Source organism: Ischnura elegans, chromosome 2, assembly GCF_921293095.1.
Source record: "Ischnura elegans chromosome 2, ioIscEleg1.1, whole genome shotgun sequence".
In the NCBI taxonomy this organism is placed as follows: Eukaryota; Metazoa; Arthropoda; class Insecta; order Odonata; family Coenagrionidae; genus Ischnura; species Ischnura elegans.
The window spans coordinates 25,433,784-25,451,549 of record NC_060247.1 but is presented as its reverse complement, the minus strand read 5'-3'; positions in this window follow the sequence as shown (position 1 = coordinate 25,451,549).

Here is a 17,766-nt window from a genome sequence, read left to right as displayed (position 1 = left end):
CCCGCCAAACAATATCCCTCCCCGTTCTAGCTCCGCATTTCTTCCCCTCTCAAAAAAACCTACCGTTTCCTATTTATCCCTTTTACGGCACCTCGCACCCTCCCTACCAAAACTCTCATAAACTCCCTCGTTCTCTTGAAACTCTTTCATAACGGCGTCGGTTTCGCTGTATTCGTTAATTACTGGCGTATAATGGCAGCGGCGGCTGTGACGGTCGTGACATAGCCACTTTTCTCTGTTGTCCCCCCCCTTCCAACCTCTTTCAACTCCCCAGCCCCGATCCTTGTCTCCGCCACAGCTTCCTCCAAGCGCCTTACCAACTCATACCCCTCACGTCATATTTTTTAATGCCCCCTCGTTACTGGCAGCTCTGTGTTCCCTCACTGTTTAATATTTCTGTAAAGATTGGAGAGGTTAGGGGTTATCCTTGAGGGATAACGCTCAGTTTACTCACTTTTTATGAGAGTGAAGTATACAGGTATAGTTTTAGTTATATAATGTATATAACGATAAAATATTTATATTTCCATTTGATTAAATTTTACACTTTAGATTTGCGACACTTTTGGTTTAGGACTTACGAATATTGTTAAGAAAATTACTACGTGGGTTACTAGTATATTGATATTGATTACATATACAGATGTTTGAAAAGTTTAACTCGATGATAACTTGACCTGCGGATGGTTGGTTGAAGAAATACTTGGTAGCCGACTTTCGCCATTCGCTGCGTTGAATATTGTGGATTTGTGTAGGAATGACCGTTTGAACATAAGAAATATGAAAAGAAACTCATATTTGTCAATTTGTTTTGCACTTGTTGAAGTATCATTATGTGCTGTGAAGATGAAAACAAGTTATGCTTGTAATTAAATTACTTTACAACTGGAACTAGGCTGGGATCGGGTATCCACCATAAATATTTGTCATGTTTCTCCTTAGAAAACACTTCGTGGTTATCTAGATAACTAATGAAGACATCTTACCCATTTTATTATATTTCTTAGAATTTAAAGGTTTAATGTCTTAAAAATGTGATACAATAAATGTATCGTGGAGATGAAGTTTTTCTTCGTAATAATGTAGGAAGAATAAATTTAATTTCTTATTAAATCGATTATATCACGCTATTCATATTGTTTGTATTAGTCATCAATTATTGGTAAAACATTATAGTGTCTTGAAGAAACCAGTCGAAATATATTTCATTTCATTTTTTCAATACCTATGCTGGAATTGACTGTCGCTGACCGCGGATTTTCTCCCATCAGCGGAGTAAGAGTGTGGTTTTCCTTATATATTACTAGGCCCGTGCAGCGTGGATACCTTCCTATCGCTTCAATCCTTTGACGGATACATTTAGTTAACATGTTCTTTAAGCGAGAAGCATGGTAATTTACTTTCCTTCCATATAAGTCAGTAGTGTCGTACTATTCAATTTGCCTTTTCATGTGTTTCTTCCTTTGCTTCCTCTTTTGGGAAGATAATTCCGCTGCGCCACGAGCGGCTGACTTTGGGTTTTATTTTAAGTTATGCGAGTGCATGAATTTTTTCGTGTTTTTGCAAGTCTCCCTTCTCCTTTTCTTGGCTCCTTTTCATTATTTTTCCTCGCATACGTTTTGCGGCGTTATTTTTCTCCCGCATCTCAAGTGGTTTTCGGCGCAACAGTTTCGAGCTGGGAGCGGGGATCAGGCGAGCCTCGTGATGCGTGCACGCATTTTTCGAAAGCATAGCGAACTGGAAAAACCTGCGCCTCTCACCCTCTTCAACTGTTTTTGATACCCGAGGAAGATACGACTCCCTTTAGTTTTTTTCCTCAGGAGTATGTGGCGTTCCTTACGCTCTATTTTTATCCCGGTGGTAATAAATGACTAATTCGTTATTCCTTCGATTGTTTTTATTTACCTTACCTCGGATGTTACATGTCGGTTGCTTTCATTTTCGCTTCGATTACTTCCTTCTATCAGGTAAGGCTCGAGTGGCTTTTTTTCTCCCCACAAGTTCAATAATGAATCTCATAAAAGCAACGGCAGCGCATGCATATTTCAAGGTTTCTTCTTCCCCTCAAAGTCTCCTCGTGGGGGTTTTTCTTTTTAAGCCCGGAGCTTTCGACGGCGACATAATTAACTCGAGTCCTCATACAGTCGCATTTGTAGGGTTATTACTTTCAACAAGTGTAAAGAGGATTCAGCGACAAGTGGTGCATTGGTTTCTCCTCTCGGGTGGCATAATTTAATATATCCGTTTTTTTCTCGAAGTAGCAGTTGTGATTGCAGTCTTTGGTGAAACATGGCTTCCCCTGTAATCCAGAGATGCTTGTGAGTACCAGTGAGAAAAATTCTGAAGGTGTGGGAGGTAATTGGATAATAGAAAAATCTTTTGAATCTCCATGAATTGATGAAAATTTCAATAGACGTTAAGATGAACGTCATTTTCTCGTACTTTGTAAAAGCGTGTGACAAGACTTAAGTGATAATTAACGCATGAATTGCTTCTAATTTTTCTGGTTATCAGTGATGGCAAAATATATTTTTACTAATGTATTTATAATGGTATCGCTCTTCATTAGAGCGTAGTTTTATTCATATGACGGTGATTAAATTCTGGTGATAATGAAAAAGCCATCAGCATCTAGCATTAATTTTTAATGTACTATATCTATTGCTACTTTACACGCTATTAGATAAATTTTAGCGAAAATTACTTGGTTTCAGAAAACGAATGTTACATACTCAGATAATTCTAAGGGACTTATTGTCTTAACTAACTTAGATAGAGATATTCTTAACTTCTCCTCTAATTATCATTGACATACAGTTATTCATATGATAGCAAATCTTGATGCAAGACTTGGTCTTTTTATTCCCTTTAGCTTCAAATAGATTGGGAATATTACTTAATTGGGTTGCAAAAGGTTGCAGGTACCTATTAAAAATTTTGCGCTGTCAAACAAATCCCATGAAAGGATCTGTTTATAATAAGCTTGAAATGTTTTCAAGAATATCACATGTGCAACCTATGTGAGAGGTACGACGTTTCATCGGCGCATCATCGCCGCCCTATTTACCTGTTTATCCTCATTGTAATACAAATAAAAACAGACGAAAGAGGGAGCCCATTCTGGCAATCTATTTCTGTGCCACTGGATAAGGACTAGATTATGGATTCAGGTTGGCACGTTTCCACGCGGAGGATGACGCCTCCGCCTCATCCTCGCCCCCGATACCCCATAGGCGTTCCCCGCCATGCTCTCGGTCCCCAGCTCCCATCGGCTTGCTTGTCCAACAGCGGCCATTTTGAGGAGTGTCGTGGAAGTAAAGGGACGGAAGGAGGGAATGAGGGTGGGGTTGCGGGGGAGAGAGGGCGGAGGCGGGCATGGGGGTTAAGGGGATGGAGAGTTTGGCTGAATACGGAATGGACGAGGGAGGAGAGAGGGGTTGGGTGTATATACCAGGAGGGCCTCTTTCGCCATGAACTGGGGAGGGGGGATGGCGGTGGCTTGAGCTCTTCCTTGCCCTATGCTGTCGTCTGGGGAACGGAAGCCTCGCTCGTTGGAGCAGAATGAGATGCGCGTCTGTCGTAGAATTGGGAACCCAGATGTAGAGAGAGAGAGAGAAGAGTCGGCGGAGTGAGGAGGGTAAAGAGGGAGTGACGCTCAATTCAGAAGTTTAGCACTGCTCGAAATGCCAGCGAGAAGGAAGAGAAGAGCGGAAGATAAGGGAAAAGACGTTCTTATGTATGTGTGTATGTATGTTGCAGCGCCCTTCAACATCGCATGAATGTCACTCATGGAGCTAGGTGTTAGATGGAGCATTATCATACACTGCGAGGTTCGACCGCGGTAAAATTTGTTGGTCTCTTGTTTAAGGGCCTGGTGGAGGGAGGGTTTCTACATGCCATCTGAATACGGCGGCTCTTCTCCAACCCCTTCTTCTTCAATAAATCTAAAACCCAGCTCTCTTGCCAGAGTTGGGAATTCGGTCCTTTCAGTGACGGTTCCTCTCTCATCTTATGCATGCACGCAATATGTGCGGGCCTTGAATTTAAAATGCCATATGGGGTCGTCGGAAGAAATAAATATTTCTTTCCCGTCACAGTGAAACGCAAATTTGGGGTATAAAATGAAATGGTCGTATTACTTACCGTTAAATATGGAAAAATCCATGTATTTCTCTCAGTTGATCACAATTATATGAGAATTTTATCTGTCACTGAGTACAGTGATCATAATATTTCGTTATTTGAAAGGAATTAACGTAAAAAAGTTCAATTAGAGGAAAATATTGTTAACAAAAGATAGGACACAATCGTTGTATTACGAAATGGCCTTGCTAACTATCTTAGCTCAGTTATTTCACCTGATTCCGCACTAAGTTAATAATAAATGAAAAATTTAGAATACGAACGTCCGGAATGCAAACTTATTGGATAATCGATTGAGTCAGCGATGACTCTGTTCACCGCTTTGATAATTTGTACGAATTCGGGTACATAGGAAATACAATAATCCTATAATTGTCGTTTTATAACTGACGATTGAATTTTCCATGGCTGGTAAAATCTACTTGTTAGCACACATGAATAGTTTTATTATACGGTAGCATTTCTGATAGCATCAAACCTCTATTAGGTGCAAATGAAAGCCTGTGTGCCGCTGATCTATATATGGACACGTTGATTAGCATTATAGAATTGAAATTGAGCTGGCTATCTTCTGTTGCTGAGTTGATAGATTCACATTCCAATGATTGACTTTTCTATAACATAAATAATTCTACGCCCTTTTTGTTTTTCATATATTCATAGAACCTACACTTATCCTCTCATCTTGGTTCTATAAAAACCGGAGCCTCTTCATAACGATAACGCTGATGACGAAGTCCCCCTTCGAATATTGAAGAATCATGCATAAATCCTTATAGTTAGCGGCTGAAATTCCCCATTATGAATCTTAAGTATTTAATAAGTTGTGTTTTTGATGCTAAATCAAGGTTCTGTAATTCTTTCCAATCACGTATGGGGGTGTCTTAGACTTTATTTTCGCGTTTCCTTGGTGAATTTCCCTTAAAGGAGTAACGGCGAACCAATTTTCAGTACCCAGAACTCATAAAAATTAAAATTTTTCTAAATTTTAAGGCAAAAAACATATGTATTTTGAAAATCTTGATTTTTATGGATTTCATGAATGTTCTGATATTTTATAGACATTTTCTTACGTTATCAAGGACCATGACACTCTGAATGAGTTTCCCAATTATTCACAACTTAGCATATGAATCCATGAATACACGCATTGCTGTTACCGTTGATCGGCAATGCCACTTAAAATGCTGATGCTGTATAAAGTGAAAACAGTATATGCTGGAGTTTCCCTACTGCGCTCCTGAAAAGTAGGTAGAAACCATCTCGCTGTAGCGTGAGTTTAAGGTAAGAGAGTTACTAATGGGAAACAACGAGACCTGGAAATCCTCGTTCTCTGCCCACGATTCTGTGGCAGGTGGTGGGAGTGGAATTCGTAGCAGGCAGGCATTGCTTAGAGAACATTTGAAGAGGAAAAGGTCCTTCCTCCTCGTGCCTCCCTCTCTCCTCCCTTTTATATGGTCCTCTCGGCTGTAATATCCCTTCCATTTGGGCGGGACTTTGAAGAGGGCGCTATAGTAGGGGGGTTGAGCGCACCGGGAGAGCGAAGGGAGAGGTGTAGCACCAGCCGAAGAGAGTGCGGGTAAGAGAAAGAGAGAGAGGTCTTAAGCCCCTTTCTCGTGGATACCCTCCACTCCTTTCTCTCCCTGGGCTCATTAAGCAGGCGGCGGGCTAGGGAAGAGTTTTTGGGGGTATTAGCGGCGATCCGCCCACCAACCCCTGCCTCCTTATTCAGAATATCTCCCCAATCCTCTGCCACTCTCCTCCTCTCATACTCCCCCCTCTAGCCTAACACCCTAACCGGCCTCTCAGTTTGTAATTTTTCCGAGTTTGGGTAGGGGAGATGATGCAGGAATGGGAGCATGCTAAGGCTCCTCGAAGTAAGGTCTGTCGATGGCTGGTCCTTGATTCCAAATCTCGGGTTACGATATGATAAGTTATTGAAGTTACGTGGCCGACCAATACATTTATTTATGCGTCCAAGGCTGGGCGGTCCACTAAGACATAATTAAGATAGAATTTGGAGTATGCTGTGTGAGATATCGGACCTCAGAGTTTGCCTTTTCTTGACGAGAGACTTCCCGATGTCTATAGTCGCTTCCCCATCTGAAGATATAGTAGCGGACATAATTAGTTAAGGGCTCTAAATTCATGAGACTGCATTTATCAAATTTTGGGCCCTCAAAAATAAAAGATGATATACGTTATTCCTTTGCATATGTATCCATGAACACGCGCATTGCGTTTACCATTGATCGGCAAAGCTACTTAAAATCCTCATTCTACATATAGGGTGAAAATCCATCCATCTGCGATTGGTGAATTAGGTTTCTTTCTGCTTCTCTCTATATTTCGAACACTATATACTCTCTATATGCCACAAACCGCGTAAAATGAATGCACGGCAGAGTTTTCCTACGTCAAGATCAGAAAAAAAAACATTTTCAATTTGCCAATAGGGAATACAAAATCTTTAGTGGATTACAGGTGAAATTGATTGATGTCAATAATTTATAGATCATAAGTACTTGTCATTAAGAGGCACTGCAGTCTTATCTGCTGCTGATCATTATTTCAACATGCTTAAGACTATCATTTTTGTATGATTTTATGCCTCCCAAATCCGCGTCACCCGCTTGCATAGGTTGTCTCCCTGTTCCCTTTTCATTCAATTTTGAAATCCTCCCCTTCTCTCTAAGCAATGCGCTAACCCTCTCGTCCTGCGTTGTATTTACTCTACCTCGTTCGTTCGCATGTCCCTCGCCATCTTCTGACGTCTGTGTTTCAAGCCTCCTCGTGCCGCCCTGCGTCCGGGTCCACTCTCCTCAGCCGTTGCAAAGCCGCTCCCACCTTCCATCCCCGGTATGCGTCCTCCCCTTCAGGGCCGCCTCACCGTCGTCACCACCAGGGGTTCATCCACCAGGAATCCCATCTGCGATCCTGTAGATGCTCGGCGTGTGATTTCTTTGAAGGAAAGATTCTGGAGGATGGGATGGGATAAATGCGATCCGATAACTTCATATTCGGAGCTTTTTCGCTCCCCTTGATTCCATCCGCCTTCGCTGAATTAGGTTACTCTCTTCTTCCCTCTTATGTTTCGGACCCTGAAATATGATACAAGCCGAGTAATATGAATACACGGTAAAGTTTTTCCTGCGGCAAGATCAGAAAAAAATCAATTTTCCACTAGTGAATATAATATTTTTTAACTGATTTCAGGTGAAAGAGAGCGATGCCAACAATAGACAGATGATCAGTTCTAGTCAATAAGAGGCAACATAATTACATCTGCTGCTGGTCATTTTTTCAAAAGGAGATTATTGCATAGTTAAATTTAATATTCTTGTTTTCAATTTGGTAAATGGTCAATAATAGTCTACCTCATGAAGGTAAAAACGATGGTTTTAATTTTATGAGCAATATTTCGCTTGGATTTTATATTTAAGGCTTTCCTTAATGTCCTTCGTATGAACTCGCTCGATTATAAATTTACATTATTTATGCGTGTTAATGGCCAAAAATATCTTATTTGTCATCTGAATTATTGCTAATTGATTTTTTTTGCAATAAGGTACCGTAGGATTAAAAGCCGTGATGAAAATTGAAGGTGTCTGGTTGGCTCATTGTAGGTGGAGAATCCGGGAGGTCCATTATTCCATTTATATCCATGAGAGGTGAGTTTTGCAAGCCGGTTTGATTATTATATTTTTTTTAGATTACCCTGTTGACAACAAATGCTATTTATTATAATTCTATTGCTATTTTCCGATCAATTTATTTCAATGATTATTTTTTCTAACAGCATTATCCTTTTTGAGTGCATATTATCCTTGCCTATGTCTGCGCGCTTGCCTATGTGCTTGTTTAAAAAGTGGCATTGCAAACGTTATAAAGAAGCGTATAAATAACATTCCCATGTCCCTTCCAACCGAGTGCAATAAATTTATCCGAGTCTCAGTGAACGACAGCTCATCTCAATGATTTTCCAATGAACGTGTTTGCATACAAATTCGTAACAGGGGATCAGGAACCTCGCCTATAAGCGGAAAATTGTCGCTTTATTGGTGCCATAAATAAATAGTTTTCCGAATGGATTAACTCCCTGGATGCGAGCGGCTTCGGCAATAAACGACCGGGGTCATGTTTTATGGTCATTATCGCCTATCCATTCGGGGGAGGCAATAGAGGTGCGGTCCACGAGAGAAGAAGGGTGGACACCCAAAGTTTTCTCTTGTGTTGACCGGAGCGGTCTCCCGAACACGATTCTTTCTCAATGGCTTTGTCGCGCGAATTGATGAAGAGCCCGTCCTGAGGGTAATCGACGAAGGGGATACAGTGTGGAAGGGGTCAAAATATTCGGCCCAAACTAGCGGGGTGGGTCGTGTAATATGCTCGGGGGCTCTACTGGCCGATCGGCCGGTTCTTTGGCACGGGCGAATCCGGCACTGTCCGGCGCGCACGCTCCGCATTGGGGGTTGCGCCCTCGCGTCGAACAAAATGGACCCGGGACAGTGGGGCACGCGAGCACTCGAGGGAGTCAATGTGGAGAAAATCGCCGAGGCAACTCGTCGGGCGGAGTTGAAAAGTGGTCACATATATCATTCTGGGAAAAGGGTTCGGGAGAGGGCTGTATTGGAGTGACCGTATGGGTTGAAAAGGGGTAGTGGACGGTGGTAGGGTCCATCAGGCCCGTGGGATGGGGTAAGGGTCTCCGATTGTCGAAGGAGGTGGAAGGGGGGCGTGGGGGAGAGTAAGAATGGACGAGGGATTTTTAAATAAGCGTCCACGCGCTTGGTCAGCATGCATGGAGGCATTGCCGTGTACCTTATGCATCGGCGATGAGGTGGTCACAAAGGGTGGCTCTGTATAGTTTTCGAATCCTATGAGGGTTGAAAGGCAAAGTCGGGAGAAAGGGCTCGCTGCAGGTGTCTGATGGCCATGAGGTTTGAGGAAAACGAAGCGAAATGGGGAGGAAAAACACCTCCACTGTTCCTGTTCACGCATCCGTAGTCTCTTTCGATGGGCACTGTCCAGTGGGGTCAATTTCCGATGTGCGCGAGTGTTCCCTTTTGTGATCGAAAGGGAGAGTCATGCCCTAGGGAGAACTGGATGAAAGAAAGGCCATGGTCATCGGAATCACCCTCAGAATACATTTGTGTTTTTGAAAAGGCTTTTGTACCCTCTGTGAACATTCGTGTTACATTGTCCGTACATGACAAATGCTTGTTTCTTTTCGAATCTAATTGATTTGGATGCTGTTTGATTAAGTCCAAGTCCATTTTTATTCAAATGAATATTCTAAAGAGCTGACTTAGGCTCTATTCCCAGGGCATATGAGCATCCAGAAATAATGAGAGAAACTTGGGGGTGTATTTGAAGCGAGGTTTCCATATTTTCGGGAATTCCCATTGTTGATACGTGAATTCAGCGTTTGATGGTTTTACTCGGCTCAATACTAAAGTTGTAAAAAAACTTTGCCACTCAAACTCGCTATTTCATGTTTTCTCTTAAAGAATTGTATTCTGGTGAAAAAATCTTTCTCAAATGTATGGCCCAATATATTTGACAAAAAATAATCAAAATTTCCTGCTGTAAAGACTGTTTTACTTTATGGCGCATGTTTTTCAGTTATAGTGGACGAATGGAACCTATGTTTCTTTGGTGAATATATGATTAGGGTTCAACGTTTAGCCCCATGTATCTCAGCTATGAGTAACAGTAGAGGAGAAAGGATTATGGAGCTAATAAATTCGAGATTCTGGAACTGACATTGGGTCTCGTGAACGTGTTTGAACAAATCACTATCCTACCTAGATAAACTAATGTGTTCATAAGCTAATGCGTTTTTAATCTTATGAATTTATATAATTCTGAATGGAGAGGCGATTCTCTTAAGAATGCGAATAGAAAAAAATAATTGTGAGACAGTTTGAAGCTGTTTATTTTTCTGGTTGTTAACGGAAGACTTAAAAGGAAATGCTCGGAAATTATCACTGGCTGGCAACCCGATTTAAATCGCCTAGTATGAAATGAAGGTGTTTCTTTAATTTATGCTTTTGGAAGGAATGGTGCAATAGGAGTTATCATTGCGGACCTTAACATCTTACTTATTTATCCGAAATATGAACATGCATTAATTTGTAGATATACCTGTGCAGGGAGATATAAAATGCGGATAAAATGGAAATTTGATGCTATTTTTCTTGTGCGTTGTGTGCAAATATTCGGTATAACCTTGCGCTAAGCAAATGTGTTATATTTCAGTCTTAAATCTCTACTGTGTCTAACTTTACCTGGTAACTATTAATCAATGTATACGTTAGTCCATTCGTGAACAGAGTATTTTCCTGTCATAGAGGAATTGTAATTTAATTGTCGGGGTAGGCTATTTTATTTCTTTTCCCATGTTTCTATTTGGTGTAAAGCGGATAGTTAGTTAAAAGAATTCTGTTTTGAGCCATTTGAGTACAAAAAGTGCATGCCGAACTATTCTATTTGATTAATATTGGCAGTCATACGTCAAGAACTAATTAGAAATGTTGACAATGTACTTGATATTTTTTTTAACTTTCAAGTTCATTAAATTCATCTCATGCCTTGATGAATTGTATATACATAGTACATACCTAGCTTTTCAGTTAAAGTTTGATGTGATAATTTTAAGTTTCTGTTCAACCTGACCCGCATTGTTTTTAAATATTGCAAGTCTATATTTTGGTCATCCTAAAAATTCTTCCATTTAACTCGAAGCATAGCAAAATAATGGCTATGTTTTCTCCTTTGTGCTATAATTTTCACGAATTTAATCTATTTTTGTAAATTATCATATCTCAATTGACCAACAGTTTTACATGTTTCAATGTGATGAAACGTGTGAAGTTTTGCACGTATCGAATATTTAACAAATGGCTTTAGCGATGAGCGTAAGTAGAGGCTAGTCTGTAAATATTCCAGTTAAGTATCTATTTCACTGGGATCCTGATTTGCTGTCGACCTCGCGCGGGAACGGCCCTATCGACCGCGGGTGTCTGGAGAAGCGAGTGCCGATATTTATGGATGCCGTGCCCCCGCATCAAAATACGCTGCTCAATGTGAGTAACTTCTGTGTTCCATGGATGGAGTATCTCCCGTCCATGATTTTTCTACAGTTATCAACGAATGGGGGTGAAAAGTATACATAATTCTTTTGAAAATTATGATAATAGGTTCTTTTAATGCTGCTGTTTCCCAAAGATTTTTTTTCCTTTAGAATTTATCGATGAGTAAAGGTGGTAGAATAATAGTAGTTCATAAACTAATGCGTTTTTAAGCGTTTTGTCTTTCCTAAGGACTGTTGATCTTCTTGTTATTAAATTTATCATGTACTAAATATCCGCCTTCACTTACTATGCAAGTGTAAGTCCGACAAACAACCCATGTTATATACAAATTAAGATAAATTACTAAGACTGACACAGTACATATTAACTGCCGAAGAATCAAATTACCATATGACGGAAGCAAAATAATTGTGATCGAATTCGCCGGGATTTGTTTCCACTCTTAAGGAGGAGGTCTCAAGAGGTCCCATCGTGCTCGAATCTCTTATTCACTATCAGAAAAATACCAAGGTTTGCAAAAATGAAAGAAATATCTTTGCTTAAGAATCTGGCTTCAAGTATTTTGATGTGCACATTGTTAATCCACGGACTGTACGTATACGTTAAATGACTGAATGAGATTGTTTTTATTTTTCTTTCCGAATAATAAAATACATGGCGTTTATTTCTGACTTCCTTGACTAAGGTTATTGGCATTGCGGGTTTTGAAGTTTTGATCACGGGTGTGTAGTTGCACCCTGTACCCTGTCAATTGAATACAGAGGTTTAACATATTTATGCTGTAGCAGATACTTAATTGGTTTTATAAAGACTCATGAATGTATTTTTGGATGCATCAATTTGCTTCGTAGGTGTTTTAATACTGTTATGTAGCGCCTACCTGCGGAAATAATTTGATGCTTTGAGGAAATATGCGGCTGGCTATGTTTTTCTACAGATATTTAATTAAAGTACACCTTATTTTTATGCCAGTTCAATAAATGCCAGCAATCAGCCCTTTAACCTTAATATATAGCTGAGAGATTATTAGTTTTTTAAATGGTGAAATAAAATAAATGGTGAAAAATATACATTATATCTATGTGCCAACACAAGCAATCAGAAGTCAAAACGAAATCTAGTCCTGTTACTGAGTATTTAATGTGTGTGAAGGATTTTATCAGCCACTCTAAATGTCTTATTTTCTCTTTTTATTTCCAGTCGAGATATTCTGAGAAAAATAACGTTGTCATGTTTTATGGTTTAAAATCGTTCTCTAGCAACATTAATGCAATCCAAACGCAATGAATTTTACTCAAAAACTACTAGTGCCGAGTTTGAATACTAAATGCAGTTCGTCAGAAGGCGTGGAAAGTTGATCTTTTGCTAAAGAAGGGAATGTGAATCTGTTGATAATATATGTTTGCACGCCAATCGCTGAAGTTTAATTATATGTCTATGGTTATATATAGAAATGGTTGTATTATTTAGAAATCAAGAACAGGCCATGCATGTCATGGAAATGAGGATGCTGCGATGGATCCTAGGCATCTCCCGCCTGGATCACATCAGGAATGAAGACATTCGGAAAAGAATGGGAGTTGCATCGATCACAGACAAGATGCGGGAGGCTCGACTGCGGTGGTATGGGCATGTGGTGCGTAGTGATGAGAACTCCGTGGCCAAAACAGCAATGCGGCTGAGTACTGAAGGACGCCGACCACGAGGACGACCAAAGATGCGCTGGCTCGACAAAATTAAGGCGGACATGAAGACCATCAACGCCACGTCAGTAGACGCCCTGGATCGAGCCAAGTGGAGAAGGCTTTGCAGAAAAGCGGACCCTGCAATAGCGCGGGACAAACGCTAGGAAGAAGAAGAAGAAGAAGGTTAAATTTGTGCGCAGGTTTCCGCGGCGTTGTTCACTATGACTGCCAAATTCCGGGTTCTCCGGCCGCGATTATCGTTTTTGACTGACTACAGTTTCAAAAGTAATCCTGCTTTCGTCTCTAGGTCAAAGACGGTATAGCTGACCTTCGACGTGACGACGAAAGCAGGATGGCTTTTGAAACTGTAGTCAGTCAAAAACGACAATCGCGGCTGGAGAATCCGCAATTTGTCAGTCATTGTGGTAATATTTAAGGCCCAGCGGTCCTGGTGGTCATAATTTTGCTTGCTGGGTTTGAAATATCTGGTAAAATACTTAACAGTTGCGTTATTATCGTAACTTTAAAAATTGCTGTAGTATTTCCAATTTGTAATAAACATTCAAGACGGCTTTTTCCGTTTTAAATACCTTCCATGATATTGACTCTCAAGTCGAGTAGAAACCTACTGGTTCACTCATGCAGCTGATCACCGTTAACGTTGACGCATGCATACGTTGACGAATTTCCATCATAAAGATGGCCTTCAACTCTCTTTTGATGATGCCTTGTTGAACGAATTTACCGTTGAAATTGGAAGAAAGTTTCAGATTTCTGATTACGTGTTCACGTTTTTAAACATTTGCGGTACCATATCTACTAGCTCGAGTCGACATCAAAGCAGCGCTGGTTGGTTCGTTCATGGAGGTCGCGTTCGCAGGGATGGCGGCCTCGCGAACGACCGGGCGTTCCCCCCTGCTTCGGACGCCAGATCGGGCGACGAGGCGCCCCGCTTTGCGCGCGCACTCCCATCATGCCCCCGCTGGTATTGTTGCGCCCGGCCGCCGGAGTCCCCAGGTCCGGCGTCCGAGGGAGAGAGGGAGACGTGTGTGCTGTGAGAGGGGAGAGGCGTGGCCGAGAAGGAGAAGTCCACATCGGAGAGGGACCAGGGGCCGCCCCCGCTACCCCCCCCCCCTCTTCTCGCTGTCCCTTACTTTTAGGGAGATTGATCCGTTACCGCCGCCTCCCAATTCTCTCCCCCTCAGCTCACCGTCCGCCATTTTGAAGGGGGACCTGCGCGTCCGCCTCTCCCCCTAGCCATACTCCACCCCCCCTTCTTGAACGGGGCGCTGGCCCCCTGCGACGTCCATCTTCTCCCTTTTTTAGCCCTTGCCCGACTCCCCCGTCCGTTGAGATGGCCACCGCCCGAACAAATGGCCAGCATCGAATAGGAAGCGCTCCCATAACACACAGTCAGACTAAACGGTGAATGCAGAATACGGAAATGTATCACTCCTTCTTCGCCACTTTTTCGAACGAATTTCCAAAAGTTACCCATCCGATTGTTCATGTCCCTTTCCTATTCAGTATATGCTCAACTTTACGCCGGCATTAATGCTGGAGAAAGAATGCCACCCTCATTTTGGATATTCTCTCATCAATTTTGGCACTGCAAAGAAGTGCTTCTTCAGTTTGTGCTTAATTTACAGTTAGCAAAGCTTTGTTCTGGATGTTTGCAAAGGATGATTTCACATCATTCGGGAGAAAATTTATAGTTTTCGCTTACAAACCATGTGTATAATTTATAATTTTGTTTGGCATAATGCATGGTGATATGGTCTGTTACGAATCATTATAAACGGAAGGTACCCCTCTTCTGAAATGAGATTCCAAATTTATTAATCGATGAATGGCAGGTTTGATGTAATTCAAGTTATCTTAATTAACTATAGGTCGGTATATGCTTTACCTGTACGTTTGGCTAATTTTTTTCTTCTATGATTGACTTCCATCAGCCTCCTCAGACATAAAGCCCATATATTACCTTGCGGCCGGAAAATATGGAATCTTTAGTACTATTCATTAGTAGATCCACAACCTTGAGAGCTTTTATGGCAATAAATTTGTTCTTGAAATTTCATCAAAATAATGCTGAAAAATAAGAATAGTGTAAAGTAATTTTTTTATAAACAGGCGGCATTTGTCTATATAAAAGAGTCGCGTACTAATAATTAATGTTTATTCCTATACCTATAGTTAATGTTAATTTAGAAATATACTTGATGAACGGTTTCTGTTGTGCGTTTGTGTTTTGTGTTTTGCTTTCGTTATGCATCATTGCAACAATAATCATTGCTTGCTGAATGGTTTGGTGTCATTCCTATTGTGAATTCCTGTTTTAAAGTTGATGTTTGACTGTTTCATTTATCGTAAAGATAACGGTGAGCAACAAATTATTATTAGCATTATCAATTTGAGAACGCTTGGTTTGTGAAATGTGACTGGGTAAGTCCTAATTACTACTTAATGTACCCATATAATATAGAGGAAATCACTGCTATCGTCAGTTTATTTGCCTTTCACTCTTGGAGGCAGAATAACTAGCCTAAATATGGTGTTGCCACTTTTTATCTCTCGTTAATACTGTGGGCATCGCTGTATGAAGGAATATGGAATTTAGAATAGACATTAAAATGATACTGGTGCTTCTATGAAGGTGAAAATTATACTCAAATTCTCTCATTATAAGTGTTTTTCGGAGAGAAATGATGGCTAATTTAATAATCGAATATTTACGTATTTATGACTGAACGAAGCGTCCAATGTGAATAGAGTTCCAAAAAATGTTTTCATAATATCCGCTTTCATTTTATTGTATTTTTGGCTAGTTTACCTCACATGCATTTTAATACCTGCCACCATTCGCATCATTTAATGTTTCCCCCGATCCTTTATGCGTATTTAATTTAACTGGTGACATATTTTGTCTTTAAGAATGAAGACGGAATGGTGAAAGCTCTGTTTGAATTATCTTATTTAAGTAGCCAGGTTTAAGGCTAATAAAGTTTTCTAAGGGATTTGGTTATCCCTAGAACTCAATCTTGGAGTAATTAATGAAAGAATTAAATCCTGCCGCGAGGAAGATACGAAAGAAGAGAATCTCGGGAAATTCCATCCTTTCACAGCCTACTCATTGCGCTCCATCCCTCGTGAATAAATAAAAAAGAGCATCGACGTCTCCCGCATCTCCATTTAATACGGGTCGGATGTTCAAGCAAGTTTTTAAGTCATACCCTCACGACACCTCCTCCAGAACCACACCGTATCCCAATCCTCCCCCCTTCCATCTCAATCAGGAAATGATGAATATTTACCCCATTCTATATCCCTAACACTTCTTCCCTCAAAACAAACCCCGTCCTCCGGCGACGCTAATAGAAAAAACTGGAAAATTGAATAATCATCTCTGGGTTTTCGGGAAGGAGTCTCCGGGAGGAGGAAGTCGAGGATGAAAAAAAGAGAAGAAAGCCCCTCCCTCTCTCTCTCTTCTTCGTCAAGAATATGAGCGAAGGGAGGAAGAAGAACAAGGGTGGTGAGAGGGATCGTAAAAATTCCTCGCTGAGTGGGGGTCGCGGGGGACTCGAGGAAGGGCGGCATAATGTATTCACAATTTTCATTAGCTGGGGTCGGGTGCATATCGTGCTGACTCGAAAATCGGTTGCTTTATTCGTTTATTTTTCTCCAGCTTTCTCCTGCTCATTTGTTATTTGATCAACGCCTTCGCAAAAAGCTTTGGCCGTGGAAACTCTTATCGTAGTTAATTAGGCTTTCCCTGCGGTAGATTATTTCCTTCTCTCCGGGTCCTTAGAATCTCATTGAAAAATTTCTTTCGCTGGATCGCATTGTTTTTACTTGCTTCGTACCTACTCTTTGGATGAGGAATTTTTGCGAACCTTGGAGATGATGTGAGTGGGTATGAATATTTGGTAATTTCCGCTTTAGTTAGAATTCCAGCTGCAACGTCGACCACGTGCCAATCAATTAGAAGAATACATGTGCTTATGGAGTGTATTATACTAAACATGGTTTTCCAATTTGTGGAGAATTTAAGATCCATGATTCTGATGGTAATTAAATAAATTACCTCTAGTTTGGTTTTCAGCAGAAATGCCCGTAATTCCAGTTTCTATGTTATAATTGGTAATTATTAAAAATCCCTCCTCATTCGCACCTGTGGAGCTTCCTATGCTAGTCGAAATCACCACCGCCTTAGAAAGTAGTTCACATGCAGTTTTATTTTAATACACTTTTTATCATCTATAACTTAATAAATTATCATGTGATATATATCAATATAATGAAACTTAGAGTAGTCTCGGTAAAAATGAAATGTTTATTCTATCAGTTTTGAAGATAGTGTGTAACAAGGATTGTAGCTATATGTCTTTAGAAATAGGTGGAGGTAAGGTCAACAGAATGTCTAATTAATTTTGTAGCCATTTGTGTAGAGTCCTTCTTTCGTTGAATTTTTCCTTCCAAAAAGTTCTTAGTTGATCTCCGATGCATTATCACATTTAGTTATGTTTCGAATCAGACGCTGTATTATTTCATTTTATGAAATGTTGTTTCTTAGTTCGATACTGGGCAACCATTTTTACCAACGAATGCAGTCAATTTTTACTAAAAAGGGAACCTGTTTTTTGGCTTATTGTTAGTGGATTTAGAATGTGCGTTTGATAGAGTGAACTGGGCAAATTTAAGCATCCTACATTAATTATGTGTGGAATTCGCTGCGAAAGACTCATTTGTGTAGTGTATATGCCTTGATCGGCAAAAGTGGGGGTAGTTGAGGGATAATCGGAGTAGACAGAGCTAGATCAGGGTGTCAGGCAAGGATATCT